At 33.9% G+C, this 27,413-nt stretch overlaps 2 long non-coding RNA genes across 3 annotated transcripts; one reads left to right on the top strand and one right to left on the bottom strand.

Moving 5' to 3' along the window:
• The first annotated feature begins 17,389 nt into the window (after window positions 1–17,389).
• Window positions 17,390–18,550, top strand: LOC147550555 (uncharacterized). Of its 2 annotated transcripts, XR_015238705.1 has the most exons (4): window positions 17,390–17,549; window positions 17,816–18,108; window positions 18,218–18,271; window positions 18,431–18,550. It is a non-coding gene; the product is annotated as an uncharacterized LOC147550555 (long non-coding RNA). The 2 variants fall into 2 exon arrangements; XR_015238704.1 differs by lacking the exon at window positions 18,431–18,550 and having other exon boundaries at window positions 18,218–18,377.
• A 2,187-nt stretch (window positions 18,551–20,737) lies between these two features.
• Window positions 20,738–22,455, bottom strand: LOC147550556 (uncharacterized). The gene is made up of 3 exons (XR_015238616.1): window positions 21,606–22,455; window positions 21,186–21,286; window positions 20,738–21,042 (listed from the first exon to the last, which is right to left on the bottom strand). It is a non-coding gene; the product is annotated as an uncharacterized LOC147550556 (long non-coding RNA).
• Between the last annotated feature and the right edge of the window lie 4,958 nt (window positions 22,456–27,413).

Genomic DNA, 27,413 nt, shown 5'->3' on the forward strand with positions numbered 1-27,413 from the left:
CAGATTGCTTGCCACATGGCTGCTAGCTGATTTGATCAACCCTCATTAACTCCTATCTTTGACTTGGCCTAAATTTCTCATTCAGATTCCTATTTGACTTCGTCTTCGTCGTTGGACTCGTCTTGGACTCTACTTTCATCCGAGCATCGAAATCGACCAAACTACCAGAGCACCATTAGCACCAAATTACCGAAATGCCCCTAATATGTCAATCTCCCGATTTTAATCGTTTTTCGCGTTCAATTCCATAGAAGACACCTGGGTAAGAGAAACAAGTAATTCATGAGAGTAACTGCTCGAAATGGACTAACTAACCCAAGTTATGAGACCCAGATGTGACATTTTCATGTCTCATCAATAAGTATTGTTTAAAGAAACAAAATTCAAGAATTTTTATTTATTTTATTTTATTTTACTTTTTCAAAAACAAGTGTTATGTTATCGTGGCTTTGTATAAAAATCTAAATAAAAGGTCTAATTGAAAAATGTAACAGGCGAACTCTGAACTTGATATTTCAATGTTGTTGTTGAAACTTAAAGGTCCTTTACTGAAAAACAGTAGGATATTTCAACAACAAAAAACAATAGGATATCTTATCAAGACATGAATCAAAGGGGTACCACACTACCACATAAGCACAAAAATACACATAGGCTCAATTAGGGGTCCTTGTGAGATACACACACTCTTCTTTAAACAGTACAATATGAATATGTTAAGAATAATACGAGCTCATAAACTATTAAAAAAACAACATTAATAATAAGGGGATTTGTTGGTTGGACATCCTTTCGTATAATTGACTTGTTTGGATTCTCTTTCTCTAGTGGTGCACTTTGACTCCCTTTTTATATAAAAAAAAAGTTAAATATAACCGTTCAAGAGGGAAAAAAATACTATTTTACTCAAAACTTAACCTGACCCAAGCTAAGTACGTAATCCAAGAGTAAACTAAACCTGTGAGCTAACCCACGAGCTGAGCTGACCCAGGAGCTGACTAATCAGTATGTTTGAGCCGTAGAAAAATTCGAGAAAGAGAAAACAAGCATAAGAAAGATCGACGTTCCTGGCCGTTAGGGAAGGAGATAAAATAATCACAAACATTTCATTATCACCTGACTTCTTGATGAACAAGATCCATGGACTTCGTTATCTACAAAATGGTAACTTATCTATGTCTAGATCGTTTAGAGTTCATCTAGGTGGTGATTGTACCATTAATGTTTCTGGATTTTCTATCATGTTTTGGCTTTGATTTTCATGATTAGGGTTAGTTTCAAGGTTCCTAATGCTTTCAATGCCTTTTTTTTCATGAGTTTTAGATGATTAGCAGCTTTTTTGGTGAGTCTAATAAGCTAGGGTGTCCATAGCGCAACATTTATTATATAAGGACAGTGAGAATGTATTTAAGTGTAACTCTAGAGACGGAATACTCCCAGGTGATCCGATCAAAAGAGAGTCCAAAGTGCAACACTGAGAAAAAAAGTCGTGACTTTGGATAATAAAGAAAAATCTCTGGGGAATAAAAAATTTCTACAAAATTGGTCTAACTAAAATTGACTTTATTATTTCTTGTTGTTACAGGGCTTTAAATTTTGAGTTAAAAACAGAATTTAAAAAAAAATCCCATAAAAGAATTTTGAAGGTGTTGTGAAAAAAAGAGGGAAAAAAATATAATGAAAATATAGACCAAGAGGTAGAGACAAGTATAACTAGAGTTGTATTCATATGTTTGTAAATGATTTCTCTACTTTGATATATTGGTTCTATGATACGTTGGTTTGATACATCTTCTTCATTAGCAAGTAACCTCTTTATATTGGCATTTAACTAGAAAAGTTACATAACCAATAGTCATACAATAATGGAGTTTGAATACAAAAATAATGGTGGGAAACTAATGGTGGTGAGAGTTACAAAGTGTGGTGGTCATCCACCATAAATCAAATATTTATAACACTCCCCCTGGATGTCCACCACATCAGACATTGTCTCATTAAAACCTTACTAGAAAAACCCAACGGGACAATACCATAGTGAAGGAAAAAAAGTACAAATTCTATCTATCTGTACATCTTTGATGCCCACATAATCTGCCTCATTAAAACCTTGTTAGAAAAAACCCAGTGGGAATAAATCTTAACGAAGGAAAAAGAGTACAATATGAAAGTATAGAATACAGTGTCTTCATAAACTTGTTCCCCCTCATGAAGGTTGAGGGCATTGTTCAACTTTTTATCGTCAGCTTCCTTTTGGTATACACAAAAATATAATGAGTAGCATTTGACATTTCAAGTTGCATCTATATAATGCCTTAAAGTTCATGTATACTTTAAATGGAAGCTTGTTAAATCCTTTCGGAATATCAATTGAAGTCACTATTTAGTGATTCGTATTTGTGTATCATATATATCAGTAAGATAACTATAACATCTTGTGAAATTGATGTTATTATCACATTTCGTTGTACAATCCACTTGACACGCATAAGAGGTGTTAAATTCATCATTCGATGACTATTGTTTTACAATAGAGTTGTCTCGCCAAAAGCTTGTCAGGAAAATCCGATCGGGCAAAACCTGAACGAAGGAAATAGACTACAACTGTTAGAAAATTAAAACAATTTTCAAGTACGCATAGTTGCCTTTAAGGTTGGAGACTTTTAGTATTTCAGAACATATTTATTTTCAAATTTTTCTTTACTCGAATAATCTTTTTCAATACTCTACTATCAAACTTTGATAAACTCTTCAGGAGTCACAATAGGATTTATCAATCCTTTATAATTCAACTCTAACATATGTCTACTTCATTACCTTCAGGGTAACTCTTGGTTGGTGCTTCGAATTCATGTCTGAAGACATAAATATTTTGTAAGAAAAATCCATAAATAATGAACTATCTCATCAAAATTGTACCAATTACTTAGAGTAACTCGGGATCAACATGCTCCCAGTAGCTAGTATTTTCATAAATACATCGTCTGAAATGATTTATTTGATTTCTCAAATTTTAACATCATACATAGTTTAATAATCTCATGTATGTGCCTAAGTAAAAGGCTAATGTCTCTTTTTACACATATCCTCTTCAGGAAATTTTATTAGGAATATAAATCACATTCATTTCTAATTTTATAGCCTCTTCAGGAGGATTCGTTTATAAAATTATTCCTCCAGGAGTATATACTACTTTGGCTAGCTTTGATCATTTTCCATGACCTTTATCCGTGTATGAGAATATTAAGCTGTGAAACTATTAAAATTTGGAGGTATAAATCTCCGTATATTGATTCCAAATGAGGGGACTCGATCAATATCAAGTATTTTACGACATTTAATATAAGACTTCCTCCCCCTAATGTTGATAGATTTTCGCCTTATTTGTGCGCACATACTTCGAGGATGTGACAAAGACGAAAGAAAAATCAATTGCTTCAGGCAGATTTTGTTTTCTATTTTCATATAATATGATCTACAGAACTAAAAATGTTATCTAATCACATATTCAGGTGTGAGCAATTTATTCTAATATCACAACTTCAGATGTGATTGATTACATGTTAGATATATCATCTTCATGTACTTTTTTTTTCTACTTCATCATCACTTTCTCTTCGGGTGTAATTTTCAAGCGGATATCAATTTACTTTGGAGGAATAATTTACCTTGACCTTACCATTATCATCTATGTAATTCTCATATCTTTTTGATATAGTTTATTATGTCTCAACAAACATAATATCAATGGTTAGAGATAAATAAGAATAATAAGAAAGTTCGAATAACAACAAAGAAAAATTCAAATACCTTGTAACTTACCAATTACAATTGAACAAACTTACCAACCTTTTGTTTGTTTATATTTTGATCAAGGAGATGGATAACTTCTTCTTCCCTTCAATCATGGAGCAATTCGTGCTGATAACGTGTTGTGAAAAATAAAAGAGGGAAGAAGAAATATAATGAAAATATAGATCAAGAGGTAGAGACAAGTATAACTAGAGTTGTATTCATATGTTTGTAGATGATTTCTCTATTTTGATATATTGGTACTATGATACATTGGTTTGATACATCTTCTTCATTAGCAAGTAACCTCTTTATATAGTCATTTAGCTAGATGAGTTACATAACCAATAGTCATACAATAATGGAGTTTGAATACAAAAGTAATGGTGGGAAACTAATGGTGGTGAGAGTTACAAAGTGTGGTGGTCATCCACCATAAATCAAATATTTATAACACTCCCCCTGGATGTCCACCACATCAGAAATTGTCTCATTAAAACCTTACTAGGAAAACCCAATGGGACAAAACCGTAGTAAAGGAAAAAAAAAATACAAATTCTATCTATCTGTACATCTTTGATGCCCACATAATCTGCCTCATTAAAACCTTGTTAGAAAAAACCCAGTGGGAAAAAATCTTAACGAAGGAAAAAGAGTACAGTATGAAAGTATAGAATAAAGTGTCTTCATAAACTTGCTCTCCAATTTTGTTTTCTTTCCTCTATCTCTAGCTGTTATAGAGAGAGAGAGAGGAAAGAAAAAAAATTCTAGAGAGAGAAAATTTAAAAAAAAAAATTAGTATTTGAAGGTCGCCGGCCGGAAAATTGGTCGGCCGGCGACTTTCGCCGGAGAAGATGATGAGGTGGCAGAGAGAAGATATGAGATGGAGGAGAGAGAGAATATGATAGTTAATGGTAACTTAAAAAGGGGGTCATATGAGAATTGTTGATAAAGTAGGGGGCTAGGCAGGAAGCTGGTGATGGGCCAAGAAGGTTACCCTAAATAGGTCACCACCCGCAAGTATACGGGCGTCAAGTGGTAATTCCGGTAAGACCGGTTCGTTCCTCAGAGACTAAGTGAAACCTATTCTAAGACTTAGAAGTAAGACGGTTTTTGTTTTTGAAAATTTAGTTTTTGGTATAAAATAATAAAATGCTAAAACAAATGTATGAACTCAAATGGGGGGAAGATGACCTAGGGTTTTTGGAATCCATCTTAACATGTATTAATGATTATCTAATCAAGCATATCTTCTTTATCACTCAAGTTTTGGTAACCGAATGTACCAAACCCCGGAAAATGTTCTAATTAAAGCCGAATAACACTAAAGTCTAAACTCGAAGTTTTAAAATAAAAAGTCGCAACTATTAACTATCAATTTATAAGCATGACTCATTAAAGGACTTAACCTAAACATGAGCCATCAAATCAAAAGCATAGCTAATGAAGAAATCTCCCTATGTCAACACTAAGAATTTAATATTATAACGATTAAGGCATTTAAGATATTAAGCTATGAAAAGGATTATCATCAAAATATTTTCAGACTTCATCAAGAACCCTGAGTCAAAGAGAGTTAGCTAATCATGATCAAGTAACTAATAAGTATGATGAATAGAAAGGAAAAGGAGATGAACTAAACTTTTTATCGCGGGAAAATGATTTTCCTTCTGTGAACCAAACACTCCCCTGGAGAAAATAACTTTCCAGCAAAGTTGGATTGTTATTTTCCAGCAGAAGTTCCGATCCAAACAGGGTCTTCTCCTCTAACAAAATTTCCTCTATCCTATTGTTTTGTTCTTCTTCAAACCTCTCTACTGTTTCTCTCTTTTCTTTTCCTTTCGATCCAAAAATCAAACACCAACCCAATAGAAAGAGAAGATATTGATTAAATTAAGAAATAGAAACAAACTCTCTCTCTCTCTCTGATTTCATTGGATTTCTCTGTTAATCTCCCTCTACAATCACTCTTTCTCTCTCTATTAATCTCTCTCACTCACCACTCTGTTTCTCACTTTCTCTCACAAAAAGATAAGAAATACAGAAGATGAAGATGAAGAAGAAAAGATGAATAAGAAATGCTCTCCGTTTCTTCCTCTACAATCACTCTCTTCCCTCTCTCACAAAGAAAAGAAAAGTTATGAAGATAAGATGATGACAAGTTGATGATTCTCTATTTTGTTTGACTACTCTCTCTCTCTCTGATTTTTCTGTTTTAGTTGAGCTTCAGAAAGGAGATGATCCCCCAAATGAGAGATGATTTTTAGTCCCAGCCGAGTCTTGCTTATATAGAGAGAGACTCTGTCTCTCTACAACTTTCTTTCAATATCTTCAATCAATCTCTCTCTGAGATATGAAGATTTCTCACTTGCTCACACCCTCCTTCTTTGTTTCTTTAAAACGAAAATAATCTCCTTGTAATAGCTCCAGATACCTCTTCAATCTCCCTGTGATCTTTCCATTCTTGGTTTACAGAATCAGAGAAGAGATTTTCTTTCTCTCTCTAGAATTCGAATTAGAATACTCTCTTTGATAGCTCTCGGTCTCCACCTCTCTCTATTTACTGTTTGAATTTCAAGAAAGAGAGAGAGGTGAATATCTTCTCTTCCCGTGATGTCTTTCTATAGGGAGAGAAGAAATCCTTCCAGCCGAGCTCCTCCCAATTTCTATCTCTCTTTCCATCAATCTCTTTATCTTTCCATGATTTAATATTCTCCACTTTCTCTTACCTGTTATCTTTAAAAAGAAAGAAGATAAAACATGGAATCTTTTTAAAAAGAGAAAATATGGAAAAATACCCTTTGGAAACAATCACGTGAAGGTTTGTTTGCTGGAGTTTTAATGAGAACAATTCTGTGTATCATGGAGCAATCTAAGAGGATGAGCCCACCACGTGGCATTGACCGTATTTTGACCCAAACTTGACATGCTATAACTTTCTCGCGGAGACTCCGATTTGACTTCCGTTTTCGCCACCGAGTTCGTCTTTGACTCTAATTTCACATGAGCACTAATATTGACCAGAATACCCTTGTCATTAAAATGACCAAAATGCCCCTCAAGTATGTCTTTATCACGATTTTTTCGCATCGAACTCTGTAAATGAAACCTGAGAAAGAAAATCAAACAAATCATCAGAGTAATCGCTCGAACTGGACTAACTAACCCGAGTTAAGAGATTCAAATGAGACATTTTCATGTCTCATCAAACATCCCCAAAACTTAGATTTTGCTAGTCCTCGAGCAAAACAGAAAAATAAAACTAAGCCCAGTTCACCACTTTCGTAGGGAATCACGATTGCACTTAGCTCGTGCAACAAGCCGTTAAACCTCTAGGTTACCCTAGAGGACGAGTTTTGTCTCGTGAGGGTTTGCAGTGAATGTACCCACAAAATTCAGTATTTCAAAATTCATAAGGGTCCAAATCTTACATGGACTGAAAAATGTTCATCCAGTAAATTTTCGAAAGTTAATAGAAATGAAATCCAAGTCGACCAAACCATACAGACGCTAAAAATCTCTTCACTAGTAATCAAGACTCGAAGTGCATGTGACCAGCCAATATGAGTATCATTTCGGTTCTGAAAAGACAATACCTTAATTACCGTCTCGATACATTTCGCCTCGACTACTGCCTCACGGTCATACGCTCAAAAATTAAAGTCACTCAGAAATGGTTCACTCAATGTGCGAGTATGAGTATGAAGGAAAACTCAACACATTACAAAAGATGGACTAAATTTTTCGTAAACGACTGATCTCATAGGAAAGAAACAACCACTAATACGGAATGGGGAAGCATACCAAACTCTTCTCACCTGATCTACTTTCTAACAATGCTTCCTAGAGGTCGATATACTAAAGATGAACCAGAACTCCCGAGAACTCGACGTCTTCAAATCTTCAAGAACTACTTTGGGATAAACATTTAAACACAAACAAACAATTTTTTTCTTTGACTTTTCTATTTCTTCTTCTTTTTTTTTTTCTTTTTTTTCACAGGACTCATAATACAAAAACCACTTTCTTGGTACTACTATTTCCTTGGATAAAATTCTCTATACTTTGCTTCATGCCTTATTCTCAGGGTTCTAAATGGTGAATGGAGTTCCTATCTTCCTCTAGTTGACATTGTTTTCAAGTTTCTCAGACTACAAGAGAAAGGTTCGCTTCCTGATGACATCCCTAGTGGTTGTAAAATTTGAACTCAGGAGATCAAATGAGTTCTTCTTTCAATATTGCGAGGTTGAGTAGCTCTTCATTCTACTCAGAATTAGCTCAGAAGAGATCACTCAAAACAACAAGAAAGGCTCAGATTCTCACATAGGTTAAGTCTCCACTAATGATCGATTAAGTTCTCTCAGAAAAGTCAACTCTTCACCTACCTAACACTCATATGGCTAGTGCACAGACAACTGCAAGACTCGAAATTCATGGAAAAACCTTTAGCAAACGGATAGTCCAACCAACTAGACTCTATAACTATTAACAAGCAAAAACAACTAGACATACATTTTCAATCCAAAAATTAAAAATTTTGAAAATTTTTGAACCCTTTTGAATTTTTGAAATAAGGACTTAGCAAAAAATTCAATCCCCTATCCCCAAACTTAAACCGAACATTGTCCTCAATGTTCTGAAGACTATGCAAAAAATAACAGGGTGAAGGGAGAGATATTACCCGATTCAGCGTCCTCTGCATGGGTTGCCTCCCAGAAAGCGCTAAGTTTAACGTCTTCAGCCAGACGAAACAGATGACTTGAAAAATAGAAAAAATTAAACCTACTGGATTACAAAAGTGTAACTAACTGTAAACCAATAATCGATACATCTGTGGGTCTACCCAAAACACAAAGTTTTCAGTGAACGATAGTTTCACACTTAAATAAATTGGTGATAGTGTAGGTGAGACTATCAAAAAGGAAGGGCAATCCCCAAACTTAGACGATAATAAGGTCGTTAAGTTTGGTACTGCACGAGAGAGTGTACAAAGCGGATAGAAAGGGTCTTCATATGGATGATCGACAGAGGGAGTGAGTGTTTCAAAATCTACACATGGTTTTGAGGGACAAAATGCAAAGTAATCTAGAGGACTATCAATGACACCCGGACTTAAACTAGGGTTCTCTAAAACAGGTACTTCGGGTTCCTTCAATGGAGAAATCCTACTATCAGACTCACAATCCATAGAAGTCGAGTTAGATAGTCCTTCTATAATTTCTTTTATCATGTTATCATTGGTGTCCCTAAAGAATTCTAAATCTTCGCCTAAATCAGGCGAGTCAATCCTCTCATTTAGCAAATTGGTCAACCATGATTCATCATCCTCAGTTGAGTCAAACGACTTCAAATCATCTTCAACTTTAGTGAACTCTTCATTATGGTCTGAATGGATTTCAAGTAAGATACAATGAGAGGATATCTCAATATCGGGCTCCATCGTTTCTGAGATTTTAGTCTCAATAACGATGTTGTCGGGAGAACTATACTCCTCTAAAATTGTATCCTCGTCATCATAGTACACAGGACACTGTGGACCGTACTCTACATTCTCATGGTGATCTTCTTCTATAATACTGGTTGTTATTTCTTGTAGAGGTCTACAGATATTGTCAGTCTTTTCTTCTAAAGTCTGACAAAACTCGAAAGTACTCTTTTGAAGATCACTAACAGTTTGGGTCAATGAAGATGATCCTAAAGATGGAGAGTCAATAGTTTCACCGTTATCCCACTGAAGTTGAGACACGTGTGGAGCAGAAGATTCTCCATTAATCTTCCTTAGCGCACTCATAGACTCTTCATGAACCTTCTTTAACATACTCATAGTTTCGGCCAACGAAGATGATGCTAAAGATGGAGAGTCAACCTTTTCACCGTTATCCCATTGAGGTTGAGACACGTGTGGAGCAGAAGATTCTCCATTAATCCTCCTTAGGGCACTCATAGACTCTTCATGAACCTTCTTCAACATACTCATAGTTTCGGCCAACGAAGGTGATGCTAAAGATGAAGGATCAATAGTTTCACCGTTATCCCATTGAGGTTGAGATACGTGTGAAGTATAAAATTCTTCGTTATAATGCATGTAAGAGTCATTAGTTTCAATGTTTTCCCATTGAGGTTGGGACACATTTGGAGCATAAGACTCTCTACTATAATGCATGTAAGGTGATCTATCAGGATATCTATAATATGGTTCATAACCTTCTTGAGGTTGATAATAATCCCTACGACCATCATTATGCACATTGTCTCTAGGATGACTACTACTATTCTGCCCATTTGCTAAATACCACCATGGTAGATATGAAGAACTCTCGTCCCTTCTGCCATTATGTTGGGACCACGATCTATCCATTTCTCATCAATATTTTTTTTTTTTTAAACACGAAAACCGAGGAAGCACTACGAAGATCTTATAAAAAGTACCCACCTTTATTAACTAACCCTTTTTTAGTATAAGGGTTATTTTCCTAATAGCCCCTAACTTTGTCAAATATTCCCATATGGCCTTTTTTTCAGTTACCGTTAGCAAACCGTTAACTAGTCATCACCTTCTCTCCTCCATCTCATCTTCTCTCTCTAGCACCTCATCTTCTTGCCACCTCATCATCTTCACCAGCGAAGATCGCCGGTCGGAAAATTTTCCGGCCGGCAACCTTCAAACATTAATTTTTTTCTTCTCGCTCTCTCTAATCAGATCTAGAGAGAGGAGAAAAAAAAGGAAAAAAAAAATTTGAGAGAGAGAGAGAGGAGAAAAAAAAGTTATTGTTTGAAGGTTGCTGACCGAAAAATTTTCCGGCCGGCGACCCTCGCCAGTGAAGATGAGATAGAGGAGAAAAGGTGATGACTAGTTAACGGTTTGCTAACGGTAACTGAAAAAATGGGTCATATGGGAATATTTGACAAAGTTAGGGGCTATTAGGGAAATAACCCTTAATATAACTCAAAATCTAACATAATGAACTATTTAGATTTCGGAAGATATTCTTCATTAATACATTTCAAAAATCATGTAATTTTAATTGACTAACATATAAAGACTATACTCTTTAACTATCATTCATCAATCATCATCAAACAAGCATATCCATCTAACAACTTAACAAAAGCCTAAAATATCTAATTCTGAAGCATGGATAATGAAAAGATTACAAAATCTATATGGAATGACAATTAATAAACGTTAAATCTCAATAGAAGGATTTATTTAATTAATAAGCATATTTAAAAAAAGGGTTATTTCCCAAATAGCCCCTAACTTTGTGACCAGCTTCCTGCCTAGCCCCTAACTTTATTAAATATTCCCATATGACCCCTTTTTTCAGTTACTGTTAGCACACCGTTAACTAGTCATCACCTTCTCTCCTCCATCTCATTTTCTCTCTGTGCCACCTCATCATCTTCACCGGCGAGGGGCACCGACCGGAAAATTTTCAAGCCGGCGACCTTCAAACATTAATTTTTTTTCTCTCTCTTTTTAAAATTTTTTTTCCTTTTTTTTCTCCTCTCTCCGAGGAGGAAAAAAAATAATTTTTTAGAGAGAGAGAAAGAGGAGAGAAAAAAAAATAATGTTTAAAAGTTGTCGGCCGGAAAAATTTTCGGCCGACGACCCTCGCCGGTGAAGATGATGAGGTGACAGAGAGAGAAGATGAGATGGAGGAGAGAAGGTGATGACTAGTTAACGGTGTGTTAACGATAACTGAAAAAAGGGATCATATGAGAATATTTGACAAAGTGAGGGGCTAGGCAGGAAGCTGGTCACAAAGTTAGGGGCTATTTAGGAAATAACCCAAAAAAAAACCCAGTATGGGTTTCCTCTGCAACCCTATATACAAGATTAACTACTCATTAAGTTTAGAGACATATACATTGATAAAACAAAATATATAGAAATAAATTAGACAAAGAAAAAAAATTACCCAATTCCTTGCTCCAAATTGGTTCCAAGTATGATCCAAATTATGCTCCAAATGCAATTAATAGCACTTTGAGAATATGTGAAAGTAAAGAGGTTTAGAAAAGAAATTAGAAAGGAATTGGTTGTAGAAAAGAAATGGGGAAAGAAAATGAGGTAGAATTAGAAATTAGATCTAAAATTTAGAATAGAAAGAAATTGAGAAGAAGAGATGAAGGTGGCTAAGATGGTAGAAGAATATGATTTTAGGATTTTACTACTAAAAGAGGGAGGGGGAGAGAGAGGCTAAGAGGATGTGTTAGAGAAAAATAGAGAATTTAGGTTAGAGAAAAATGAGAGAGACCTTTCGGTACTTATTTATATTGGTTGGTACCTAGGGTTTTAGAGGATAATTGAAAAGGGTACAATGGGAAGTTCTAGTGAAAAAAAGGTCATTTGTCAATTAGTTATAGGTTGGAAATTAGGTTGCCTAAAAAGGAAGGCTAAATGGTAAATTGCAAAACCCTAATTCTCAAATGACAACGTTCGTGACAGTTGGGTGTTATGACGCAACTACGGTGCTTCGCGGTCGTTGAGAATGGTGCGGCATCAGTTGAAGAACATTGGATCTTGACGCGCACGGATTTGGACGCCTCTGGTTAGGCCACGCGTGGAGCACAGAAGCTAAGGGACTTCGGGTAACACAGGAACATAACAATGTGCAGACGCTCCGCAACTGTCGGATGAGATTTGCGACCACAACCGATGGAAAAGATTAAAACATAGGTGCTGGGCCTACGGGACTATGGTGCATCAGAAACACTAGATCATGATTTAGGCGCGTTTCCTTGCTCACCGGGAATACGGAACTTAGGTACGACACTCTCCACGATGCGTCACGTGTTTTCTGCTATTTCCCTCGGCCTTTGACTTCACCTATTTCCCTCGTTCGGCCTCCGAGTTAACTTCCGTTTTGTCCTACGGGCTCATCAGACTCTACTTTTCACCTATTTACTGACCTTGACCAAATTACCAGAATGTCTTTGACTCTAAATGACCAAAATACCCTCAGGGTATCTTTTTTTCGTTTTTAACCGGTTTCACCCCTAACTCTGTAAAATACACCTAATTAAGAAAACCAACCCTTTTATTATAATAAAGACTCAAAACGGACTAACCCGGCTGAATTAAACGACTCATATGGGACATTTTCATGACCCATCAAGGGGAAAAAGACTTCGAAAAAAATAAAAAATTTTACTTAAACTTATAGTTTTATTAAGTTAAGATATTTCTTTATTAAATAAAGTTACTATATATTTATTAAATAAATATTTTATCTATTTACATAATTAAAATTTTAGATTAGTGTATTTAATCTAACTAGATAGAACAACATAATTCATAAAGACAATATTTACTTCTACAGTTTTTTTATAAACTTATCAATTACCAAATAATTTACAAAGAAGTATTTAAATCAATTAATAAATAAACTGATCACATTTTTAAACCTAATAAATTCTAGTGTTTGTGCCCCCACCTCCTACAGTTGCACCTACACTTCGAGTGATTGTACTCTCTTGGCTGCAATCCCTACAATCCCATCCCACTTTCGCCCTAACCCTGATTTCACTCAAGTTACCACGCAACTGCCCCCAGCCCAGACAATTGCACAGCTCGCAAAATTGCCTCTACGGTTTTTATATTTTAAATAGTTACTATATTTAAGGAATGATAAAGTATTTCAAAATTCATTAATTTATATAAGAAAATGTATAAATATAAGACCAAATGGTTATTATTTATTTAATTATAAAAGTATTTGTTTTTAAATAGCTATAGATTTATTAAGTATTAAATAAAGATATGATATAGTTATTAAATAAATGTTTTATCTATTTATAATAATTAAACTTTTATATTAGTGTATTTGAAAAAGCTAGATAGAGTTACATAATTCATAAAGACAATATTTCTTATAGAATTTTTATAAACTTATCAATTAGCAAATAATTTACAAAGAAATATTTTAATCTATAAATAGAAAAACTAATCAAATTCTAAAACAATTATATCGATATATAGTTAAGACAATAATCAACAATGACCCAGGTTACTACACCCTGTTATGAATTGAAAATATGAGGGGAAGAAACACACATCAAATGATTGAAGAACAAATGGAGTAGAGCTCAAATCTATAGAAAACTCATCATCCCTCTTTAGGCAAGCCACTTTCTCACTCTATAGAAACTCAGATTCTCTCACCATTTGATCTTTAGATGAGTTCCATCTTTCTCAATCAAATTGGTATACTCTATAAACGATCTCATTGATGCAACTAACCAGACAATTTTTTAACCTTCAAAGCAATCACTAGATGTATAATCAATTGATTCAAACAATTGCAATAAACAATAAATCCAAAAGATACAAATAACAAAAAAGATCCAAACCCTAAAACCTCAATCCCCTCTTTACCTTCAACCATCCAACATTCATCGCAGACCTTGCAAAATTGAGAGAAAGAAACTGTGAGAGAAACCCTTAAAAGAAAGTTAAAGAGAGAAAGTATTATTTACATTATGAGATAGTTCCGTGAATCGTGTGTTGCTTCCCGCAAAAGCAGAAAGCAGAAGCCACAATTTGTGGCTTCTGCTTTTTTGCGATAAAGCCCATTTAGGGCTTTTAAAAAGCCTTAGCTTTTGTTTGCCAAATGCGAGTAAATCAATAGGCACTTTATAATTCGCTAAAAGCTGCTTTTTTTTATTGATTTTAAGCTACGCCAAACGCGGCCTAAATGTCGCCGGACAATCAACAATAAGTATTTTCGTCTTTTTATACCATATATGAATTGAAAATACCAAAATACTCATTTCTTACTAGTTAATACTACACTTTATATAATTATAAATATATAAATAGATAGTATGTTTATTTAATAAATGTATATATATTGGATTAATTTTAACAAATAAATATCTTTTATTTATAAATATAAATTTATTTAAAGGGGAATACTTTTTAATTAATAAAACCAATACAAACTTTTTAGTTGTAAAACTTTAGTCGAAACAAACATAATGATATAATATTTATAATTATTTGTCATCAATTAATTATTTTGTTAATAAAATAGTTAAATGCAACATATTTTTATCTTTTTTTGGTAACCAAACTCGTATGAAAAAATGTTGTTACTAATTTTGCATAGATATTTGAAGTTCGAATGCACTGAAACAACCAAAAACAGCACCCTTAGTTCAGTGTATGTTCTTCTTTAACTAATAAAACTGGATACTAATTCTTGGAAAAGAAGAGTTTAACAACTATATCACTATAGCTAGCTTGGGAAATAGAGAAAGGATGATTGAGAATAAGTGAAAATCTATATCTCTGAAAGTGTCCAGAGAGAAAGAGAAAATAAAAATGAGACGTATGAAGTCTTTATTAGTCTACTAAATTACAAAACGCGTCGCCAGATCTGTTGTTACTCATCAAACCACATCTATTATTCTTTAACAAAAAAACCACATCTATTACAATAATATTAATTGACAAATGTTACACGAAGTTGTAGAATTGCTCCACAAAACTATTTACTAGACACAACCTCTTTTTTCTGTTAAATTGCTAAATAACACAAAAACCAGTTCTATTGGTTTTATTTAGCAAATATTTTCTTGAATCTTAAATTTTTAAAGACAACTATCTTTTAACTCTATAAAACAATTTACTAGACATAATTTCTTTTTATTAAGTTTTGAACAAAACTAAAATTTGTTTTATTGGTATTTTCTAGCATATGTTATATTGAGAATCTTAAGAAAACTCCAAATTAAACCCGAAAAATTATAACTAAGGGAAGATTAATATTTGTTCAATGACCAATATAGATATATTGAAGGAAGACTGAATCATTACGAAGAATATTGTGGCAAGGTCAGTGGTGGACCCAGAAACTTTTAGTTATGGGGGCACACTTTAGTTATAATAAATGGTGAAAAAGAAAATACAGTATCATGGTTGATGGTTGGTTGTCAAATTACGTTACCAACCTTAGAAAAGATTACATAAGTTATTGAGTAATAGGTAAATTGTCCAAAATTTATGTGGTGTTCAAATTAGTAACCCTTATATGTTATGAGGACATTCTCAACGAAGTGCATGGGACTAAAATTTGAATTATTTTAATAGTAATCTCAATATAGATAATTAGTCATACTAGTTAAATTACATAAAAAAAATTATGTATAAAAAGATGAGAGTCCCTTCGCTAGTTAAAGAAGTCTCGTAATTTATGTTTATTAATAAGGAGAGATAAGTGTTAGAGATAAAAGATACATTAAGAAAGTCAAAGACAAAAATAGGACATAAAAGTATATGGAGACAAAGAAATAACTCACAAGATGGAATGTTGATTGAAAAAGTATAAGCCGAAAAAATTAAAGCGAAGTACTTAAAAAAATAAAATAAATTTAACTAGTGAGGGGTTTTGAACCCCTGTCAAATAAGTCTAGCATACCATCCTTCAACCAAGTGGCCAAGCTCTATTCTGTGTCAACTTCATGTGTTTGACTCTATTTGACAACAATACATCATCACGAACATTTTATTTTTGTGCACTCTAGAAGAGAATACGCGTAACTCCGAGTCCGTGGGGGCACGTGTCCCCACGGGCCCCTATGTAGGGCCGCCCCTGGGCAAGGTCATTGCTTCACATTACCTGATATGGGTTGTTTATTTGCTACTACTTTCGACTGTGTTTTATGCGTGCTCTCAAATAAAGAATATATAACTTATACACTGTTAAGAGAGGGTGTCCCAATACAACCAAAAATTGGTGTACTTGATATATCTGAGAGGGGAAACCACTTTTTGAAGGCAATACATATATATATATATATATTATATAAAACACAATGGTGTTTTTTGAGCTCGACCGTAGATTTATGTCTGAGATATTCATGATCGTCCGATTTATTTCTAATCTAATGACTGATTTTAAATTTTAGAAAAATAACCACCCACCCACTATTCTCTCCCTCCCACGTTTTTTCACAACTCTCCTTTAAACATCCTATAATCTCTCCACATGTTCAGAAAATTAGTTACAAACCACCCACTAAATTCTCTTCCTTCCCACTTCCTACTTATTTTCTCACGAAATTATGAAATTATGCCGTGGCGGAGGCACGGGCTATACCCTAGTATATATATATATATATATATATATATATATATATATTATATAAAACACAATGGTGTTTTTTGAGGTGGACCGTCGATTTATCTCTTGGATATTCACGTCCGTCTGATCTTGAGGGGTAATTTATTGATCTAATGGCTTGACTTGATTCAAAACTACCCATACTCAATTTCAGTTTTCACTTTTCTCACCCCGCCCAAAAATAGAATAACTACCCATAAGTATCTCTACCATTCAAATTTAGTTTCATTTTCTAACTTCTTACAATCTGGTTTTACTTTTATACCCTCATTTTCTTTTTTAAAATAACGACATTTTTAACTTCAAAAAGTTCACTCTAAGGTTATTATTGACATTTAGATGTAAGTATGTAACTCTCATTAACTTTCTCCCACTAATTAAGTAACTTCCTAAAATAACTACCCAAAAATCTTCCCTAAATCTCTCCTCCATAACCTTGGTCGAGTTCATTTATCCTCCATATATTCTTGTAAGGAGTTTTCTTTTTTTCTTCTTGGTTGTGTGAGTCTTTTAGGTTCTAATTTTCTTCTCAGTTTTGACAATTGAGTTTTTATTTTCATTTTCAGATTTAAATGAAACCGAGTCTTCCATTGTGATTTAGGAGTCCAATGGCTTTCATCGCTCACGGTAAGTCCAATTTTAATGTCAAGGTGATCTTTAGCGTTAACAATTGAGAGAGCGTCATTATGGTGTTAATAATTTCTCTCGATTATTTTTATATGTTTGATCTTTGTGTTAGGATTAAATATATGGGCGGTTTCTTCGTTTATCTATGTCATCTTCAAGTGTTTATCTATGTCATCTTCAGCGACATCTGAAATTTGCTCTTTACTATGTGATTGAATAAAGATGAAGAAAAGATTACTAATGTGTCTCATGTTTCTTTTTTCGAGGGAGAAAAAAGATGAAGAAAAGATTACTAATGGAGAAGATGAATTTTGTATTCTAGAGTAGATTAAGTCCCACGTTTTAACAAAATTATCTTTGAAAAACGATGTTTGATCTTTTGTTTTCGAGATGAGCGAAAGTTGTATAGATTCTTCAAGGAGATTAGTGATATTGAAAAGGTGCATGTAATTCTTCATTATTTTGTATTTGTTATTTTTGTGTCTGGGATATTCGTATTTGTCGGATCTTGATCGGTAGTTTATTGATCTAATGGTTAAATTTGAATTTGAAATCCACTGTAAGTTTTCTTCCACGTTTTTCATTCAAAGTGAAATTTACGGTTATTTATTTCTTTCTTTTTATCGATTTTTTTGTCATCTTTTATTTTTTATTTATTTTGTTGCAAGGTCTTCTCTCATCTTCAAACAAGAACATTACCACCCAAATCACCCACTTCCCACGTATCTCTCTCCTCCCACTAACTACTCAAAATTCAAATTAACAATATTTTTTGTCTCACGTATATATAACAATTAACTTCCTACTCCTTAATTATTTAAAATTTTTTTGTTCTGACTTACTTTTTTGTTCTTACAAATAATTATGATTTTTATTTTCAGGTTTAAATCACTGTCCAGAGGTGTTTTTCTTTTTTGTTGAAAGGCCGCATAGGTGTTTGAAGAATGAGAATTAAAATTGTTGGGGTTGCATATATACCTTATGGGGAAAAAGTCATTTTGAGGAAGTATCTTTAAAAGTTCACCAATTATGTAGTGAAATTTTCCCTAAAGGTTTCCTTTAAAATTTTAATTCTTTTGGCAGAAAATATTGCCTTTGTTTTCTCCATATGTTTTTGTTTTACATCTTTCTGTATTCTCTCAACTAATAATTCAAGTTAATATACTAACAATCCAAGTTGGTCATTTATAAAATTCAGTTACTTCTACAGAGAATAGTTGGTGATTTTGTTCACACATGTTTCATAAAGAACCAGTTGTGGCTTTAATCTCTAGAACAATTTCATTTAATTTTACTAAATTTTTGTACTATGGGGCTCCTCAGTTTTCATTATTCTTTTTTTCTTTCGACTATGACCAATTATTATTTAATTGTTTATAGTTACTCTATTCTCACGGCTAATTGAGAGAAAGATCTTCTTTTATTTGTGGTACGTAATGTAATTTTTATGTGTATTTAATCAGTGGTTTACATAAAGTGCTTCTTTTGATTTAAATTTTACTTTTTGATACATAACAAGTGAAATTTCTTTTATGAAATCTGAAGAGTTTTTTCTGAAGGATCCCAGAAAGTTGGTTACACATTTTAATAAATAGGTGTCCACCGACGCGGTAGATCCCTTTTGGCTAACGCCGTTGTTAGTATATAATGGAAGAATATATGATGTGTCAGTGAATCTTTTACGGTCAACATAAGTCGGGTCGAACATACACTCAGACGTGCATGTACCATTGTTTCTATTTTTTCACCACCTGGGATCACACAGGTATCTGTGATTCGCATGATTGCGAATTACAGACACCTGCATAATGTCGGATGGTGAAGAAGTGGAAACATTGGTACATGCACGTCTGAGTGTATGTTCGACCCGACTTATGTTGACCGTAAAAGATTCACTGACACATCATATATTCTTCCATTATATACTAACAACGGCGTTAGCCAAAAGGGATCTACCGCGTCCGTAGGACGCGGTGGACACCTAGTATATATATATACTAGGTGTCCACCGCGCCCTACGGGCGCGGTAGATCCCTTTTGGCTACGCCGTCGTGTCTATAACATGAAGTAGTACGTACTCATCGAGGTCAACTATGTCGCGTTGGTGTGTGTATCAAGATCGTGTATATACCCAGACGTTTATGCGTCGAGGAATTCATTTCTAGACCATCCAACATTATACACAGACCTGTAATTCGCATTAGCAATGCGAATCACAGGACTCTGATTAATCGTAGATGGTCTAGATATGAATTCCTTGACGCATAAACGTCTGGGTATATGCACGATCTTGATACACACACCAACGCGACATAGTTGACCTCGATGAGTACGTACTACTTCATGTTATAGACACGACGGCGTAGCCAAAAGGGATCTACCGCGCCCGTAGGGCGCGGTGGACACCTAGTTGGGTAATAATTTCCTCATATAAAAAATACTTGAAAAACTTGTACCGGAGTTTAAAATAGAACAGAAAAATTAATATATCTATACCAAACCATAAAATTACTTGAAACATATTATTTCCAATACGAAGGAGAAAGAATTAAAAAAAAATATGAGCAACTAAATTGAAGAACAACTATTACCTTGGAGGGCATATTTATAGGCGCCTCCTTCCTTCACAAATTCTCTCCCCTATAACAATTATAGGGGGTATTTAAAACTTTCCTTACCTTAGAGAGGGAGATTACAAAAAGATGAAAAAAGTAAATGAAAAAATAAATCAAAGAACAATTACTGTAGGAGATTACATTGATATAATTAAAGATAATAATAAGATTACATTGATAAAATTAAAGATACAGAGAAATGTTTTTTTTTTTAGTGTTAGATGGTTCAATAAAGACTATCTCTTCAATATCCACATCTTTTGTGAATTCTTTTTCCAAAAGGAAGAAGTTCAAACGAAATATTTAGAAAGAATTTCATTAAAAAAGAATTATGAACATTAAAGAAACGTCCTCATTATGAATCAATCCTGGTCGATTAAAACAAAAAATCAACCCTAACCCTTAAATCCCAACATTTCTTCATCACTCTTTTTAATGTTCATAGTTTTTTTTTTAATGAAATTCTCTCTAATTAATGGGGTAATTTGAGGGTGGACTTTAAACCTCAAATGTCAAAAGAAAAAATATCAGGAAAAAAAACTCGAACAAAGAAGAGAAAAATGAAGGGTGCCTTCATTTAACAAAGAGATGTACATAATCAGACTAAACTCAGAAAAGATAAGTTAATCCAAACAAATAAGAAGATACGTCCAAAATTTCTTTTGTAGATGTTTCGAGTTTGTAAGACCTGTAAAAAGAAACAAAAAAATTAATTAATATAATAAATTACTTTAATGAGCATTGGAACAAATGAAACTAATGAAACAAACGAAGAAAGGAGAGAGAGTTCTTTCCATGGAGAGAAATTAACAAATGGATTAAATTAAAAAAAGTTGGGATGAACTCAGGAATCAATCAACAATATCATGATCTTCTACCTGCATTGAACAATTTGAATGACATCAATCAACAACACCATCCAAAACAAATCAATAATAGTGATAAAGATGATCGAACAAAAATAAAGTATAAAGAAGACACTAAATTGTTTTTCTCATTAAGGTTGGAATCCATTCATCACCTCCTGTACATGATCAAGTTTCACATTAAGGTTGGAATCCATTCATCACCTCCTGTACATGATCAAGTTTCACATTAAGGTTGGAATCCATTCATCACCTCCTGTACATGAACAAAATTTGAAAAAAAAAAAGAGTTAGAACATAAAAAAATATCATGGAAACCTTCTGCAAACAGTAATGTAACATACAAAGATGTTTTTCTTCTTTCTATAAATTACAAAACTAATTAAGATTAGAAAATTAAAACACCTATCGTGGTCGACCACGTCTTAGTGGTGTGTGTATCTCGGGGTATTGCACATCCACATATGAATAAATCACGAATTTCATTTAGCTTGTAAAGAATGTACATTATGTTCAGTGAAGAGACATAGATTCTACATAGTAAAAAAGTAAGAAGTTAATAATATAGTTAAAACCTTGACATTGACGTGTTGATGTTTAATTAATCCATTAAGATTGTACTGGCTGCAAAAAAAAAAAAAAAAAAAATCTATTGCAAGTCAGTGAAAAATATAAGGAGTGAAGGAAATCAAGAAACAATAGGGATCCAAAATACAAACGGAGATCTCTGCCATTAGTAACGAAGAAGAATTCAATTTAAATTTTGAATAACTTTAACAGAGATATAATTAACTTTAACAGAGATATAATAATTTACTTTAACAGAGATATAATAGGCGGTACGTACATTTTCTTCTTAAACCAACTAACATAACCAGTCAAGAAGGAAAAAGAGATAGATCAATACATAGGAGAAAAAAGATGAAAATTACAAATGGATTCAAAAGAGATACAGAGCTAGGGTATACCAAGAATAAAAACGAATGAGAGATACAGAGTGAAAGAAAGTATTTGAGAAAGAAAGTATTTGAGAAATAAATAAGGGAGGAGAATATATCATGGGTGGTTAGAGAGATTTCCTCTCCACTGATTTCTCCAACTCCCATGATCTTCTCCATGTTGTAAGATTTTATACATGTAAATGACTATTATGGTCTTTTAGTTAATTACATAGAAGTTAACTTAGTTTGTAGTTTCTCATACAAATGAGGGTATTAAAATCCATAGGTAGTTTTGGTAAGTTACATATTTAAGTTTAAACGTATTCTAAAAAAGAAAATGAAGGAAGTTATATTTAGTGGTTTCAAACTCATTTTGAATCGTTAGATTGTAAAAACCGTAGATGAAAATCGAACGGAGCTGAATATCTCAGACATAAATCTACGGTCGAGCTCAAAAAACACCATTGTGCTATATATAATAGATATATATATATATATATATATATATATATATATGTGTGTGTGTGTGTTGGAATTGATATTGTCAATCGTGTGCATACGAATGGGGATATTGGGTTCTACCTCTAATTACAACATGGGACGCTCTGATTGTAATATAATTTGTTATGATTTTTGTTAATATTTGATTAACTTTTTAGCTTAATGTTCAATTAAAACTTTTTTATGAACAATTAATTGTAGAAATATTTCTTGTCTAAAAGAGAAAATTGAACCCCAACATTATTTGGAGGAAAAATTAGGTTATGTTTGGTTTTTTGCTTTTAATGTTGGTTTAGCAATTTAAAAAAATATGTAATTAATTATTATCAGTTATTTTTATCCAGTAAATCGGAGTTGTGTATAACCTGAAAAAAAAATTCGGTTATACTTAATTTTTGTTTTTGGTGTTGCTTAGCAATTTAGGACACTATTTTAATTAGTTTTATATAGTTATTTTTGTCCAGTAATTGTCTTTAATAGTTGCGTATAGTAGCATTCTATTAATTTGTATTTTTTGCTTCTATAAATAACAGATAATTACCTCACCCGAAAGTAGTAAATTATTTGAACATATAGTACAATCACGATCTCCGTGTTTGTAATTCACTTTGATATTTTTTTCCAACTGAAGACAAAATTTGAAGAAACATTCCAGTAACAAATTCTACTATTATTCTTTTATTTTGGCACTTCACTATTTATGAGTACTAAAACCACCAATTTGTTGATTTTTTATATCAAACTCTGAGTTTAGCTATTTACGTTTAAACTAAAGCTCATTAATATCATGACTGGTTGAAGTAGTTGGAAAGCCTAATGCGAAGAAGAATTTGGGCCTCTGTTTATTCTAACTATAAAAAGAAATTGTCGTAACGTTCTCATGAACTATTTTTTCAACGACATTTCCGTTGTAGGTTCTTCAATTAGATCAGTAAGTTCTACATCAGAAATACCCGTTGTAGAATTCTCTGACGGTATAATTTTCGCAAAGTATTTATTAAGCGAACTTTCGTGAGATATCGTTAGTTACTCTAACCTCTTTTTCGTTCCTCTTTTAGCATGCCACTATCTAATTAAATTTTTTTTGTATTTCCCATATAAAAATATTCCCTACAGATTTTACAAAGAAACATGGATGCCCTAGCGAATTTATTACCATAAATTTTTTCTTTATTCTCCAAAACCGCGGCAAAAAAAAAAGAGTCCAAATAACAAGTAAATTTATAAGAAATTAAGTCCAAACAACAAATCTCCCTCAACAGTACCACTGTCCGGAAGACCATGATTGCATATTGATGGGCCTATAAAGGTTACCCTAAATAGGTCTCCACCCGCAAGTATACGGGTGTCAAGTAATAGTTCCGGTAAGACCGGTTCGTTCCTCAGAGACTAAGTCAATCTATTCTGACTCCTATAACTAATTTGGATTCACTTCGGTGTAAAATATTGTGGTGGGAAAAATAATAAATAATTCAAAATGACGGGAAAATAAAGTGTAAAGAGAAGTTTTATATGGAGAAAGTCTAGGGTTTCGGAATCCACCTACATATGCGTAAATTATTGCCTAATTAGTGACAACTCGATCTTCTATAACTCAAGGAGAGACAAATCTATCATCCTCGGAAAATACAACTTTCTTAGAATAAAATATAATGTTTTGATTTCAAAAATAAATATTCAAGTGATAATCTAACTATTAACTATCAAATCCTAAGCATGAGACATTAAAGACACTTAGTCTAAACATGAATCATCAAAATATAAGTATAGTTAATGAAAGACATATCATGAATTTAAATAAGAAAAATCAATTTATCATTTAACAGTACTTCGAAGATATTAGGTATGAGTTGAAAAAGTCAGACATTTACGCGATACTAAGGTTTCATCCTAACCCTAGATTAGATAAATTAGCTACTCATCAATAAAGAGATCATAATCATGGTGGGAGAGATAAAAATTAATAACATTAAAGAAAGAAAAAGATTCGGAGAAGAAAACACCTTTTTTCGCTCTTTTTTTTTCCTTCTGCGCAGCCAAACAGAACCTTAGGGAAAATTATTTTCTCGTCTTCCCGGAAACGATTTTCAGGTGAGAAAATAATTTTCCTTCCCTGGTTTTTCTCTTCCTTTACTGTTTTCTCTTTATTTCTCTTTCTATACTTCTCTCTTTCTCTCTCTAATAGACTCAGGAGCCCTCTCTTAATCTTTATAACCGAGTATATGAAGAAAGAAGAAGAAAAAGATGATAATGGAGTTTATAAATAATTCAATCTTTCTCTCTCTCTACAATATCTTTCTCTCTCTTAAATCTTTTAATCTAACCTTCTCTCTAAAGAAAAGAATCAAAAGAAGAAGAAGAAGAAGAAAAGAACTACAAATTTTCTCTCTCTCTAGCTCTCGGTTATAAGCTTTAATGGTGGAATGGAGAGATGATGGTGGTCGGTCCTTCTCTCTCTCTAAACTCTTTCTCTTTCTTTAGCTGTGGAGAAGATACCAAAACCCGAGAGCTCTTTTTATTCGAAGCCGAGATGTCTTATAGCCGAGAGCCTCAATCACTCTCTTTCTTTCCATTTCTATGAAAATCTCCTATAAGAACGTTTCTCTCTCTCCATAAATAGCTCTTCTCAATCGGCCAGCTCTTATTTCCTCTCTCTCAAATTCAATCAACACCGACCCTCCTTCCATTTCTATTCTCTGTTGAGAACTCAACAAGGAATGAAATCCTTGTTTTCCTTTTCTTTCTTTTTTTTAAAAAAAAAAAAAGAAAACAAAGATAAGAGAAGAAGAAACAGCAACCGTCTGATCTGGTTGCATCGATTCAAGCTCCGTCGGATTTGCGCAGGGAGTACTGAAGTAAGAATAGGTAATGCACCGAATCATGTTTCTAGGAAAGCCCAAGTACCGTCCCGCTTCACCAGAATGTATCCCGCTTACGATCCGTGCCTCAGATCTGTTGCACTCCTGCGCGCCACATGTATGAGGGGTTCTTTGCTGACTTTGGTTGACTCAGCTTGACTCCAACTTTGACCTGCTCCATTTATCGCATCTGGATTCCGAATTGACTTATGTTTTCGCCTATGAGTTCCTCTTGGACTCTATTTTTCAACCGGATACTAAAATTTCCAGAACGACCAAAGTTTCAGAATGACCAAAATGCCCTCAAGTATGTCTTTCTCCCGATTTTATCCGTTTTCCGCATTCAACTCTTTAAAAGACACCTGGACAAAAGAAACGCACAATTCATTAGAGTAACTGCTCGAATTGGACTAACTAACCTAAATTAAGAGATTCAGATGAGGCATTTTCATGACTCATCACATATCCTCAAGGCCATGAAGAACTAGACAACAACTTTTGATCAACCTTGTTACATTTAGGATTCTTAAAAGTATGTAAATCTTATATTGAGCCCTAATTTCAGCGACACTACATGGGTGGCCCGTGGCCCCATGATTTTTTATAGTATATGTTCTTTTTTTAATGTTGATTAATGGATGAGTGGTAATATGTGCCCTTTTCTACTATAGAAAGCATATATTGATCAAATTTTACTGTCATAGATAGTAAAATTTGATCTTTTGTTTCTTCTTTTAGTTTTATTCCTGTTATTGCATCTTGCTAGCTTATTTGTGCCATCTCTATTTAGACCTTTTGCCTATTGTTTCTATGTTTTTGACCTTTTGCTTCCTGTTCACCTGTTATTCTTCGTTAGTTTTTACCTCTGTCCTTCCCTTGTGATTGCTCTATTCTTCTATGAATCCCTCTTACACTAACAATGAACAACCTATTGACATTTCCATCTTAGCCTGGAATGTCAGAGGTTGTGGCAATTTCACCAACCGTAAGCATCTCCATAATCTAATTTAGGAACACAGGCCTGACATAGTGTTTTTGTCAGAAACTAAATGCATCAACACGAACTTACATAAGCTCTTTAACATGAATACTAGCTATAAGCACCACACGGTGGAACCAGCTAACAAGGCTGGGGGTCTGGCCCTATTTTGGAGCTCTGATATTCAATTAGACATTTTAGAGGTCAATCCGAATATGATTCACACTAGAGGCACCCACCTGACCCATAATTACAGTTTTCACCTAACGGGCTTCTACGGAATGATAGCCCATAATGATACCTTGGGTCGACTTGTCTAAGCACATCCCCCATAATGATAGCCCATGGGTGCTCATAGGGGACCTCAACAGCATCCTCCACCTGAATGAAAAATTGGGTGGAGTAGACACCCACCCTACCCAGATTTCCAAGATCCATAATACTATCAATGAGTTGGGCCTCCAAGATCTTGGTTTCAGTGGGTCTCCTTTCACCTGGACCAATAGGCAGTCGGGAGACAATCTAATCTCGGAGAGGCTTGACCGGGCCCTTTCCAACCAACATTGGCTTCAAGATAATCTCAACACTCTTCTCACTCACCTCCCGGGTATGGGATCGGATCATATACCCATTCTTCTTACTACCATGAAAAATTCCAACCTCGGACATCGCCCCTTTAAATTCATTAGAACCTGGATGGCGCATCCCGTGTGCGCTAAATTCACCAGGAACAATTGGAGCACTCATGTCTTCCAATCCAATCCAAACTTAACTCGCTTGCTATCAAGCTTTCTAAGTGGAATAAGAATGTGTTCGGTCATCTCGAAACCAAAATAAAAGAACTTACCACTAACCTGCAACACTCTCAGGACTCTTCCTCCTACCAGAACATCTTGGCCTAGCTTGAAGACTTGTTCCTCAAGCAAGAGAGTTTTTGGAAAGAAAAAATCTCGGAACGCCACCATTATCCTTGGTGACCGCAATATTAAATACTTCCACTCCAAAGCGATTCACCGGAATTGGAAAAATCAAATTAACTTATTCAAAAGAGCTGACAACTCTTGGGTCGACAACCTGGCAGAAATTGCTTCCATAGTTTCCAAT

The sequence above is a fragment of the Eschscholzia californica genome, unplaced genomic scaffold (assembly GCF_041429995.1).
Source record: "Eschscholzia californica isolate CP2 unplaced genomic scaffold, dmEscCali1.0.p SCAF_3, whole genome shotgun sequence".
NCBI lineage: Eukaryota > Viridiplantae > Streptophyta > Magnoliopsida > Ranunculales > Papaveraceae > Eschscholzia > Eschscholzia californica.